General features: G+C 36.7%; 1 protein-coding gene across 4 annotated transcripts in view; it reads right to left on the bottom strand.

Annotated features, from left to right (window-relative positions):
* Nucleotides 1–14,074, bottom strand: part of LOC131682810 (polypeptide N-acetylgalactosaminyltransferase 2-like) — a 278,322-nt gene that overhangs the window by 50,695 nt on the left and 213,553 nt on the right. The window lies entirely within an intron of this gene.

Here is a 14,074-nt window from a genome sequence, read left to right as displayed (position 1 = left end):
CTTTTTTTATATAGCACGTTACAAAAATCTTTAAGACTAATTTTAACTATACTAGTAATTTGTCTAAAACTAACACTGAAATCACTTTATTGTTTGCTTTTTTCCTTACATTGTTGTATTTCATAATGATCTAGTATTTTCGGGTGTATTTATTTACTTTTTTTCTGTTATTGTCTAAATTTAAAAACTGAATATTCTAGGACACTTTAATTGGTGAATGATTAGCCTTGGATGAGAGTATGAGGAGATGAATTTAACTAAATTTTGACAGACGCTGTTTTTAGAAAATGATAGATAAGTTCCATGTATAGAGGATCGCGATACGCCAGGATGTCTCTAACAGGAACATGGATTGGTCTTCCTCGGATTTGTAAAGAATCTACTAATTGTGATCTGGCTTCACGATATTCAGTGCAGGACCAAACAACATGCTCAATGTCATGGTAACCCTCTCCACAAGCACAATGATTACCCTCAGCGAGCACGGAGATGCGCATCTAAAGTATAATGATTGGACATGAGCCTAGACATCACACGGATGAAGTCCCGACTTACGGTCCAATCCTTTGAACCATGCCTTCGTTGATACTTTAGGGATAATTGAGTGTAGCCATCGTCCCATATCTCCATTGTCCCAAGATGTTTCCCAACTAGCAAGTGTCCTCTGTCGAGAAGCGCTATAAAATTCATTGTAAGCGATGGGTCTTTCATATATTTCACCATCTAGTGCGCCAATCTTGGCTAAATTATCAGCTTTCTCATTGCCCGCTATAGAGCAATGGGCGGGGAGCCACACTAGGGTAAATTTATAACATTTTCTTGTCAGGTTACTCAGAGATTCTCGTATCTTCCCCAAAAAGAATGGATCGTGATTATCAATCCTCTTTGAGCGTAGAGCTGCAATTGTGCTGAGACTATCAGTGAGGATAAAGTAATGGTTCGGGGGTAAAGTATTAATTATTTGTAAACTATAGTGAACTGCTGCTAGTTCCGCTATATAAACAGAGGCGGGTTCTGCAAGTTTGAGAGAAATTGAAAAATTATTGTTGAAAATACCGAAACCAGTGGCCTCACTGATCCGTAACCCATCAGTGTAAAACATTTTAAGGCAGTCTATGTGTTGATATTTACTTGTGAATATTTTAGGGATCTCCCGCGAGCGTAGATGATCCGGAATTCCACGAATCTCTGCTTGCATGGACGTGTCGAAGAATAAAGTGGATTCAGGAGTATCTAGTATATTGACGTATGTGGGAACATACCTAGCAGGCGTTATTTCTTGTGACATGTGATTGAAATACACTGTCATGAATCTGGTTTGGGGTTGAAGCTCGACAAGTCTTTCAAAATTTTCAATTACCAGTGGGTTCATAACCTCACATCGAATAAGTAAACGACAGGAGAGATCCCAAAATCGGTCTTTTAAAGGAAGAACTCCCGCTAGTGCTTCAAGACTCATCGTATGGGTCGACTGCATGCAACCTAAGGCAATTCGTAAACAACGATACTGTATCCGTTCCAGTTTAATAATGTGAGTGTTCGCAGCTCAACGGAAACAGATGCACCCATATTCCATTACTGAAAGTATTGTTGTTTGATACAATCTTATCATGCCACTTGGATGAGAACCCCACCATGATCCAGTTATTGATCGCAGAAAATTTATCCTTTGTTGGCATTTCGTTATTAGATACCTAATGTGGCCTCCCCATGTGCCTTTAGAATCGAACCAAATTCCAAGGTATTTAAAAGTCAGGACTTGGGCTATCGTTCTACCAACCAACTGAAGCTGAAGCTAAGCTGGATCACGCTTCCTTGAGAAAACGACCAACTCTGTTTTCTCCGTAGAGAAATTGATGCCCAGCTTTAAAGCCCAAATTGATAAATTATCCAAGCTATCTTGCAATGGTTGTTGTAAATTTATAGCTTTAGGTCCTGTGGCAGAAACCACCCCATCATCTGCAAGTTGTCTTAGAGTGCATGGGGTGACAATACAGTTATCAATGTCATTCACGTAAAAATTATAGAGAAGGGGCTTAGACAAGAGCGCTGTGGGAGGGCCATGTAACTTATTCTGATTGTCGCCAAATCGCCATATGAAAAATTCATGTGCTTTTCTGACAATAAATTGTATAAATAATTATTTAACATCGGTGAAAGACCACATTGATGTAGCTTCTCCGAGAGAACATCAATGGAGACTGAGTCGAATGCTCCTTTTATGTCTAAGAACACAGACGCCATTTGTTCTTTTTTTGCGTAAGCGAGTTGGATTTCTGACGAAAGTAGCGCCAGGCAATCATTCGTTCCCTTTCCTCTCCGAAAACCAAACTGGGTATCTGAGAGCAAGCCGTTCGCCTCAACCCAATTGTCGAGACGTCGTAGCATAATTTTTTCCAACAATTTCCTGATGCAGGATAGCATTGCAATCGGTCGATACGAGTTATGATCGGAGGCTGGTTTTCCCGGTTTTGGAATGGCGATAACTCTCACTTGTCTCCAGTAACGCGGGATAATATTCTGCTCAAGAAACTTGTTGAATAAATTCAACAAGCGTCTTTTTGCTAGGTCAGGCAGATTCTTCACCAAGTTGAATTTAATTCAATAATTGAATGATTTTCTGCGCAGGAGCAGAATCTGGACAAATTTTCTTGGCAAAATTAAATATCCAACGATTCGAAAAATCTTCGCTTTCATTAGTCACGTTTCGATTCCTCATTCTTCTGGCTGTGTTCCATAGAGTACTCATTGATGTTTCTCTTGACAAGCCATCAACGAAGCGTCTCCAATAACTAGACTTTTTGGCACGACGTATACTGTCAAATTTGTTTTGCAAAATGAAATAATTTTCAAAGTTCTCACGTATACCCCCTTTCTGTTTCATAATTTCTTTGTAGGCAACTTTTTTAGCTTCATATGCATCAGAGCACTCTTTGTCCCACCAAGGATTAGGGGGCCGTCTATTTATTGTCATTCCAGGATTGCATTTCGTTTGGGCTTGTTCTGCTGCTTCAATAATTAAACCCGCTAGGAATTCATATTCTTCGGTAGGGGGTAGCTCTTCTGTCGAAGCAAGAGAAGTGGAAATTAATGTTTCGTATGTTTTCCAATCAATATTTCGTGTTATGTCATAAGGAACATTGATTGTATTCGTAAGGCCTAATTCACTGTTAATTGAAACAACGATTGGCAAATGATCGCTACCGTGAGGATCAGGTACAACCTTCCACGTGCAATCTAACCGAAGTGATGTCGAGCACAGAGATAGATCTAATGCACTTGGACGTGCAGGAGGTCTGGGGATGCGTGTTGTTTCGCCAGTATTTAAAACTGTCATATTAAATTCGTCACAAACATTGTATATCAAAGAGGATCTATTATCATTGTAGAGCGAACCCCACAATACTCCGTGCGAGTTGAAGTCTCCCAGTATCAAACGCGGAGCAGCCATGGATTCCACTACCTCAAAAATTTGACGTTGTCCAATTTGAACTTTGGGAGGTATATATATAGAAGCGATAGACATGTCTTTGCCTTTAATACTCGTTTAGACTGCTACAGCCTCAATGCCAGCAATCATGGGGATGGTAATTCTATAGAAAGAATAGCACTTTTTAATTCCTAGAAGCACTCCTCCATACGGGGTGTCTCGGTCTAGGCGAATAATGTTGAAATCATTTAAGTTGAAATTAATGTTTGAGGTAAACCATGTTTCACATAGAGCAAAAACATCGCATTTTAAATCATGCAGTAAATTTTTTAGGGAATCAATTTTTGGTATGATACTTCTGCAATTCCACTGTAAAACAGTGATGGAGTCTTTCACCTTAGTAGTTGAATTAACCATTGAAAGATATAATTGATGCAAGGATGGGCCATTGAGCAATAAGCTGCTCTAAAAATGTTCTAATTGTTGGGAGGAAAGCTGAAAGTATACTCTTTAGTGGTTCAGAAATGTTGAATGCTTTAAAAATCCAATCAACAATTTCAGAAAATTTCAATAATCCTACCCCCGGCTGAGGCTCAGAGGAAGTCGAAATTTTATTATTTCCAGTAATGGTGTTCTGTTTGGATTGTACGTTCCCAAAACCGGGCGGAATTGATTTCGGTTTTGAATCGGAATTTTTAGGTTTTGGGCGCAGTTTATCTATTGGTGGAGAAATTTGAAGGCCCTTTCTTGGCAGCTTGGGAAAAGAAGACTGTTTTCTTTTTCTGGAATTTCCGGGTAAAACAAATGATGTACCTTCGCACGCTCCGTCAGAGTCAGACTGTTCCGAAAATAGAGATGTGTAAGAAGATGGGTTTAGGGGTAGCATTTTTCAACATTTCTGCATAGGAGCGCTTAGACCTCTCCTTCAAGGATCGTTTAATTTTATTCTCGTGCAATTTATAAATGGGGCATGCAGGGAGCTCATGCGAGTTTTCTCCGCACATTAAACATTTGTCTGAATTTTCATTGCATATATCCTCTTGATGAGAACCCCCACATTTGCCACACCGTGCCTTATTGGAACAGTAAGTGGCTGTGTGGCCAAGCTGTTTACAATTAAGGCAATTCATTACACGAGGGATAAAAAGGCGAACAGGGAGACGAATCTTATCGATAATGACATAGTTGGGCAGCGCAGACCCAGCGAAAGTCACCTGTACCTGTTATCTGCTATCTCTTAGGTGACGAAGACACCGGTAGAACACACCTCATGTGTTACGTTGTAAACTCGGTGCCCGTTGTTTGACAATGTGACACTTGCTGTCCTTCTTCGTCGCGTTGCTTCTTCAGTAGAGAAATAGGCCTACCTGCAACACTTCAAAACTCTCTCCGGTTAAGCTGCTCGTCGGTATCACCACCACAAACGCGCTCTCTCCGTTTCCACCACTGCGGTAGACAAATGTGGCTACCTTTGGCTTGCTGCGAAAATCCCACTGCCGATGCGGCACTTTTCGGTGCCACTGCGGTAGACAAATAGAGCGAATGGGTCTACCTGTGACGCTTCCCCTCTCGTCGATTAGAATTGCCCGACGACACCAATACAATATATTTTTTCTGTGTGTACAGGCACGATCACTGTCAATTTCTGCCCCCGCGGTAGGCAAATTCGTCTACCCGCGGTTTGCTGTCAAAACACCACTTGTCGAGGATGCCGTTGACCACGCCTCCGACGTATAAACTGTCGACTCACACTTAACAAACTGGTCTCTCTCTCTCCCACAAAAACGCATGCAGCGTCTCGCACTCCGTCACTCTCTCGAGAACAAAACCTTCCACCTGGAGGCACAACCGTCTCGGTCGGTTGCAAAAACTGTTATGACCACCATAATTCTTGTTACACATTTCAAATATGGCAAAAGTCGAATGTAGCTGAAGAAGTTCTTTATCCACGGCTATCATTATCTCATTTTTTGATGTTTTCCGACTGACTTAACCGACCAAATTAAAGCTTGAAGGTAAACTAAGTGTGAACATTAAAGAGTACTTTTTAGGTATTATCCAAAAAGGTTTCTTGGATAGTTTTCGTTACGTCGTGGCGGTACATGTACCGAGTTTCCACAAAAACGATGAAAATGGGTCAAAGGTGACCTGGCTTGATAACAATGCACAGAAACAGGATTACCGTGAAGGCACATAATTCTGCGCAGTTTAGAATTCCGCGCATAATAATAAAAAGAAATTTCTGAGCCTTCTGGTATTAAGAATATAGATGAGACAGTAATCCTCCCACTATCCAAGGAAGAGGTTGTTCTTCTTTCATTGGTAATATGCGATTTATTTTGCTTTTAATTTTTTTTTATTTTAATTTTGCATTTCAATGCGTGGTCAGATAAACTCAAGGTTACAAATGAAACCAATTCTGAATGTTTCATTCGGAGTTGATATCAACTTTATATGATTTGATCACTGAACCTGCTGAATCGACAACACCTCAAAATCCTTTTTGATAAAAGTTTTCACAAACCAGAAAACGTAAATCCCAAGACAATACAAAAGGATAATTATTGTTTATTCAGACATGATAAAATTGAAAGCCAGTGGGACCAATTGCATAACAATATCAATTTTTCAGAATGAATTTAGGTTCACTTACGCCTTAAATGCGCGGAATTAATTGGCTGCACGGTACATACCTCTAAAGATGGTTATTGAAAAATCTGAAGTATTTCTGAAAACGATATTTTTGTTGGCCACGTCATCCCAATTGCCCTTTTATGCAATTGTGACGTAAATTGCAATAATGATATTTACCAGGAAATCAGTTTTTGTGATTCGTGATGTTTTCAAACTCATGATTAAAATTGCAATTATCTGTTCTATACAAAATGTTTACAATCTTTCGTATACCATAACCAATTGCTTTATTTCTCACTTTTTAACCAAAATCTTGTAAGTTTAAGCTAAAGTTACTTCTGCAAAAACAGCGTGTCCATTTTACTGCTTTTATGCAATTTTGACGTACGTAATACAAACCTACAGTACCAAAAAAGTGTGTTGTATATTTTCAACGATTTCAACCGAATCAACTGCAAATAATCGAGAGTTCATTCAAGTTTCATAAGGCGTATGTAGCGGTCTGGTCAGAAAATCGGTTCCAGATTTATGCTGGTACTCCGTGGGGTATGTCCGGGTGAAATTAAATACATTTTCATCAATTTTACAAAGTTTAGCATCAAATCTGTCATTATTGTAAAATGTATTTTTATGTTATCGTATATTTGAACACCACGACTTCCTTTTGGTGTAATTTGGTATTGGTCGTTTTCGAGCAACGCGGAAGTGGTTCAGGTCTGGGGGATCTAGTGAATCTGAAATGCCTCCTTTGTCGGTGAATCCAGAATATACCTGTCATGCGGCACATTAACCCTAGAACGTTGCACTGGGGTACAAATGTACCCCACGCCTTCTTTGGAGCCGTGTGAACACGAGAATTCGGCTTTTACCGACCTGGGACCCTAACCATAATTCAATTCAGAGTTCTTAGTAAGAGTATGAAAAGGTGGTATAGCCAGTTTGCTTCGTGGAAGCAGGTGTCAAATTTGGCTTTGGGTACATTTGTACCACAGTGTACGGTTGCCGTTAGCGTTTCGTGAGATTTCGTGTTGTCAGTGGAAATGTGACTCATGACAATACCAGTTTAAATACTGGTAGTTTTACTATGTAAGTAACAATTAATATTATATAATCGTTTTTAATCATTTATTCTATTAATTTAATTTAATTTAATTTAATTTTGAAGTAGAAAAAAATCGTTCTCATCTTTGCTGATTTGGCTAGTAAGTATAATTTGCGCACAGTAACTGCTGTAACAGTAACGTTGCGTTTTACCAATGTATTACTGGTCAGAAATATTTTTACATTTCTTATAAAAGAAATGTATAGAATTCGCTCAAACTTTCAAGATTTTATCCGAGGCCCTGAGGGCCGAGTCTTATATACCAATCGACTCAGCTCGACGATTTGGGACAATGTCTGTGTGTGTATGTAACGGACAAACTCTAATTCGTGTTTGTCAGTAATGGCTGAGCCGATCTTATCCAAACCGATTGCAAATGAAAGGCCTATCACCCAGACAGAACGCTATTAATTTGTTTTGGTTTCTGATGTTTAGTTTCCAAGATATGCATGTTTGAAGGTGCAAAAATTCGGTTTTTGCAGTTTTTTAAGATTATCTGTCAAAATTGAAAATAAAGGTAAACATTTTATATATTTTAAGATAGCTTATACGAATACCTTTCACACGAGCTACACTGAAATGAAAATATCTTTTGTATTTATTAGATTTGTCATATGAATCAGACCACAATTCTTTGTGTAGAATTTATATGAATACATATGAATGTTACACAAAGTTCATGTTAAACCTCAGTGATATCCAATAAATTTGAATCCAGCGCGGTCAATATGAATATGATTAGAAAAGCATATTCAAGTTATATGAATAGCTAATGAGCTCAACCGTCTCGTGGGTGTAAGTAGTGGGTTGTAAAACGAAGCCTGACAAGAAAAACGAAATGGCGGACCGAAAGCAAATGTTTTTGTTTGGTAAGGGTTTTTAACAAAATTAAAATGGTAAAGATACGTTCTAATGGATTTTTTTTTGATTTCCACCAGGTAATGGTTTCGAATTACACGAGATGATATTCTCTTCAACAACTAACCACAGAAAACAGACATCAATTTCAAGCTTTTAATTTGTTTAAAAAATAAACTATCACCACCAAATGCGAAAATGTCGCAATTTCGTTAAGTAGGTGAGTTTTACTGAATTTAAAATCTGGTCATATAGAAATTAAAAACGGCCAACATAGTTATGCACCGACTTGGGATAGGCTGGTATGGCGTAGGGATGGGAAAACCGTGACTTATTTAAAAACCGACAACCAAAAATAGAAAAAGGAAAACAAGTAGAATTTAAAACGCAGTCACAAACAATTGTTTCGAAAACTGACCTGAAGCAAAGATAAAATTGTCATTTCTTTGCCTGAAGTTGCCATTTTCTCCTCATACAAATGCTTCAATATATAATGAAAATTGTGTTCAACAGAAATTTGAGCCAAGTTCCAGCGCATCAAAATCGTTTTAGATTTGCTAAAGGTCAAATTTATCCTGGTTTAATTTGTTAATGGTATTCAAATCCATTGGAGCAGTCATACTCAATATATATGAAACCTATCGTGTATTTGCTTTCTTTTCCAACTGAGCATGAGCATGACGATCGTAAAATTCGTAGAAGTAGCCTTCGTGATTGACCAGAACAAGCGAATGAACGAGAATCAACGGAGGGAGCCTGGGAGTAGCTATCCATCCTCTATGTGCACGTTTCGAAAGTTCTATAACCGATGACCGGGAGTATAACTTAAATATGAAGTAAAAGAAACTGATTTACTAATTTAATATGGCAATGTGCTAAAATAGAAAATGCCATAAATGGAGAAATGATTTTGGTTTTTGTTGCCTCTTACGAAAACGTTTTTTTGCTTCCTTTTACAATTTCTTTTAAACTTAACCCGTTCCAGTAACGCTACTAGATTGACATTTTATAAACAATATTTAATGTGACGACTTTGCGTAATTAAGACTGTAGAATTTATTTGTCTTTATTAACAGTTTTATTATAGTTTTGAGCCGTATATAGATTAAAAATTTTACACAAGTATATTCAGCTACAACGCGTTGATCACGTACAGGACACATCGAAATGCGTAACATTAACTACGCTTCCAATAGTCCGATTATAGTGATGGTTCGTCGCTTCAACGAGTTTATCGAGCACTTCGACTTCGACACCAATTCATCACAATTCCGTCACCGTTTGCTGTTAAGATAATTATTTTTAGTTTAGTTAATTAAGACTTATTGTCAGTTGAACACAAATTTTTAAATACAAATGTAATTTCGTTCTGCTGAAAAGGTAACACACTGCACATTGGTCCCAAAGGGGTTTTTTGGATTGCGTCAAAACTGTTGACTTTAGCAATGTGGTGTCTTTGAGAAAGTTTCTTGGAGTAGAACTCCCCTACTTTTTGTTTTATCGGATTTATGATTAATCCCCCTAATAGTGAGTTACGAAATTTATTTTATTCAATAATTCAGATAGACAAATACTTCAGCAAAGTTTAGCTATTTTTTCATGACAAAACATGGTTCAACATTTGTTCAGAAACACGTCCTAGTTCTAATGATAATTTTAAAGACATTTAATTTCCAACGACATTTTGATCATGACTATCGGTGGAGAAATAACGGAGTAATTCGACTTTGCCTAAATTAGAATTGCTCCCACGACTCTTAAGGTGCTCCCACGACTCTTAAGGGGTTTATGTGGCACTGCTACTATGATCAACATCGCACCACAGCGGTTATTTCGAAAGAGAATTTTCCGCCTTAAGGGCTCATGCACGACAATTTCCAATTTGGAAACAATTGAATACCTTTGCCAGTTCCCAATCGATTTTAATGATCAAAATGTCGTTGGACACGGAATTAAATGTTCTTTCGAAGTATCATTAGAACTAGACCGTGGCTCTGGGAAAATGTTGAACCATTTGCATGTTTTTCAAGAAAAAAACTCAAAAATTTGGTAATTTTAATATTGTTGTCCAAAAATGGCGCATTATTTCTTACAAAACAGCATCATATGGCTACCTTTGGAAAGGTATACTTTTCTTCTAACTAGAAATGTTGATAAATCGCAAATCGGCTGAAAACTGACAGCGCAATTAATTTATTGCAGAAAGTCCCAAAAAATGGTTTAATTTTGCTATAATTCAAGATTTTCTATACCCCATCTTTACAACAATTTTTTAAAATGCATTTGAAGTGCTTTACAACCTGTACTAGGTCTGTTGAAAAGTTCAAAATTGCTGTAGCACCGTGTAATAAACTGAAGATTTTTCTTCCTAATTGAGAAATGTTGCCACATCTACTATAATGTATTCTAATGTACTGAGAACGAGAGCTTGAAAAAATTGACATCCCTGCGTGAACTTAAAAGAAAACAAAATTCAACTGATGCCCGCCACGATGAATGAAATGTATGGTTCGTTCCCCTTGTAATTCATTCTCCCGACACAGCGCATTCAGGTTCGGGCATGTTCGGTTTTAGAAGCAAACTGAATTTTGTTTCTATGCCAGCTCTGAGAGGGATTATGGAGCAAAAGTGCACCAGATATAGATTCCGCAGTTCACTTATGCTAGAAAATGATAAAACGGTACTACTGGCGATAATCCTAATTTAGTGTTCTGTATCTACTTTTTGAATTTTGAAGACGAGTAGCCTCAAAAAAAAAAAATGAAAAAAATTCCTTCAATCAAAAGTTCCATTTCACCACCAACTGCACAGTGGTCCAGATCGCTAATTTAGGAGGAGTTTTTACTTTCTGACAAACTTGTAAAATTTAGCCGTATCATGTCTTAGGATGAATTTGTGTACATCAGAAGATGCTTCTTTTTATTGAAATAGTTATTAGGGTGGTTCTAATTTATCTAAAATACGAAAATAAACTTTTTACTGATGAAAGATAGAGCTCCACAGTCTTCCACAAAGTTGTGAAGTAACTTATTTTGAATAAATTTGTTGAATATATTAAAGTCTATCTCTTTTAGTTTTTGTTATACAAAAAATTAAAAAAAAAGATTAGGGTGTTCCTGAGAATAAACGTTTTTTTAGTATAACTTTCGTATCTTTTACTTTTTGTTAACACACCCTTTAGTTATGGACACTTTTCGTTAAAAAATAGCCTATTTCAAGGCTCAATATGGCTGATGCGAGCACCTAAAATTGAATACTGTTTCAACCACATGAAAGACCATACTTTTTAGTATATTTGAGCAAAAATTGGCGAATACGTTATTTTTTTAAAATTTGCAATTTAGATTTAAAGTTTGTAGTTTTGCAGGTTCAACGCATTAACGCATTTACACACATATCGTTGTATTATGAAAAAAGCCACTTTCAAATGTCATTCTCTCATCGCAGCAAGCTTTGCATAAGTGAAATGACTGTCAAAAAAAGGTTTCTGATTTTATTCGTTTTAAATAAAACTAGTAAATATGGATATTAGTCAAAGAGAGTTGGCGAATTTGCTTATCACTGGTAAAAAGACAGATGAACTGCTTAAGTTAATTACAAGTAGTAAACCAAATGTAAAATTGAGACTTGTTAATGCTCGAAAGAAATTTTATATTTTGTTAAAACAACCTTTGAACAGCTTTTAGAAAACTTCAATCCACGTTTTTTCATAACTCTGAAAGTCTAACTTTATTCTTTCAAAAGTTATGGAAACTTTTCGTTCATAAATAGCCCTTTTTCAAATGCCATTATCTCTGATTGGGGCAAATAAAAGTAAGTTCGGATTGAACCATAGAAAAGAACTTACTTTTAAGTATATTTGAGCAAAAATCGGAAAATATTATTTTTTTAAACATGTAATTTTAAATTTATTAGCCAAAGTTTTAAATTTTGTCGCATAGCGACATAAAAGAATGTGTTCATTAAAAATAATTTGGCTATAAAAACAATTTATGATATATAAGGAGAATTTATTCAATGCCAATTAATTCAAACGTAGATGCATTTCATTGTCAGCGAAGACTACATATTAATATGCATATATTATTATTACTACATATTGATATGCAGTCTTCGATTTTCAGGTATATCCAGCGATGCTCGATGAATTCGACGTTTACATTTAAGACAAATTATAGGATCTGATGAAACAATCTGAATGGCTTGCTTTCATAAAATCTTCTCTTTCACGCAGTTCCGATACTGTTTCTGGTAAACAATCAACATATCGTCGCTGTTGTGCTATCTTATGACAAACGCCATTTTGGGGTAAACTGAGTTAGATATGCAACATTACTAATCTGAAAATTCTCTACAAAATGGCGTTTTCAGAATTTTGAAATTTTGCTTGGTTACTGAGGTATAGCGAAAAAAGTGATGAGAAATTGTCAGTTTTTTGCTTTAAATCACTGTATCTTGGGATTCGCTTAAGTAATGTAGAAGTTTTAGATGTTTTTATATGTAAAAATGTCTGAGGAACACAATTGCATAATAATTTTTAAAATAAAAATACATGTATTGCGAGAAATATGCAGTTTTACTTTTAAATTGACAATATTTCATGTTTGGCAACACTGTGATTAAAAATTACTATTTTTTTCTAGATTGCTTGCTCAATTTCCTTCAAAATGCATCTTATCGATTGTTTCTAGGCCGAATAAAGCCGAAGATATTAATAAAAGTTAATAATTGATGCTTTTTTTCTATGGAAAATTTTCCATGCACAATTATGACACGCCATACAAATTTTGCCATCAATACACGCCTACGACACGTGTGAGTGCGACTTTTGTTTACATTTATAGTGAAAACTCGCAACATAGTCAACCGAACTTCATGATATTTGAGAGTTTAATACAGAATAGATAGAAGCATTAATTGTCTTCTTTGAATTGTTTTTACCATTTATAAGTTTCAAGATATTCAATCTCAAACTTTAAAAATCGTTTTTCTCGAAATGTGCTAAATGGCGCTTGTCATAAGATAGCACAACAGCGACGATATGACATCGCAAGTGTCATATGTTGATTGTATATGTTGCTCCGTCCTTCGAGCATCTTAACTAAGGTCCATGTCTCATTTTTCGACAAGGAGTTCATCTTCTGAATGGCTTGCTTCCATAAAATCTTCTCCTTCACGCAGTTCCGAAACTGTTTGTGGTAAACAATCAACATATGACATCGCATTTAACGCAAAACCGGCATCGAGGGTCTGCCCAAAAGGGAAGAAGAGCGTGTCTGGATAAAAATAAGAAGAGTGGCAGATTTGACAAACGCAAAACAGATTCAAGATAATCTGCATAAGGTGTATGCTTGTGTGTACAATAATATTATTGGTGGCAAACGCCTTGAGAACCTCAAAAAGGCGGAAAACACTAGTTTCTATATTCAAAACTTTGTTTTAATTAATTTCGTTTTTAATAACCTCTTTTTGGGAAGCGAAGCAGTATTTACGCAATGTAGATGTTGTCAATTGTAAAACCAAAACTCTCGCTTTACGTATGCCTATACCTTATCTGGTATCATCTTGGGTTTTCACGTCATTTGCAGTTAGACAAGGCCAAAATTTGACAAGACCATAATTTGATGTTGGAACGGTCTATCCCTGAGAATGATCATAGGAAGGGCAATCCCTCGACCGGCATAGTTACGCCAAAGATACACGATTGCTTTATGTACGCCTGTATGGCTGGTACGCTCTCTCACCAACCGTGTATAAACTCCTGGTCCATGGAGGATGAATTATTCAACATAACATGCTGCCAGTAGGTATGTGCAGTGAAGAAGTTCAAGAAACCAGGAATAAAAGTATTCGCAGATTCCGAGAATTCCACGCACGCAAATTCGATCGACTCGTCAATCCTGATGACGTTTTCAAGAGACTTCTTGTTTCATGTCTTAAATGTAAACGTCGAATTCATCAAGCACCGCTGGATATACCTGAAAATGCAATGCATCTACTTTTGAATTAATTGGCATTGAATAAATTCTCCTTATATAAATCATAAATTG

The sequence above is a fragment of the Topomyia yanbarensis genome, chromosome 2 (assembly GCF_030247195.1).
Source record: "Topomyia yanbarensis strain Yona2022 chromosome 2, ASM3024719v1, whole genome shotgun sequence".
Classification (NCBI taxonomy): Eukaryota; Metazoa; Arthropoda; class Insecta; order Diptera; family Culicidae; genus Topomyia; species Topomyia yanbarensis.
Note: the sequence above shows the minus strand (reverse complement) of the source record. Positions and strands in the feature narration are given on the sequence as shown.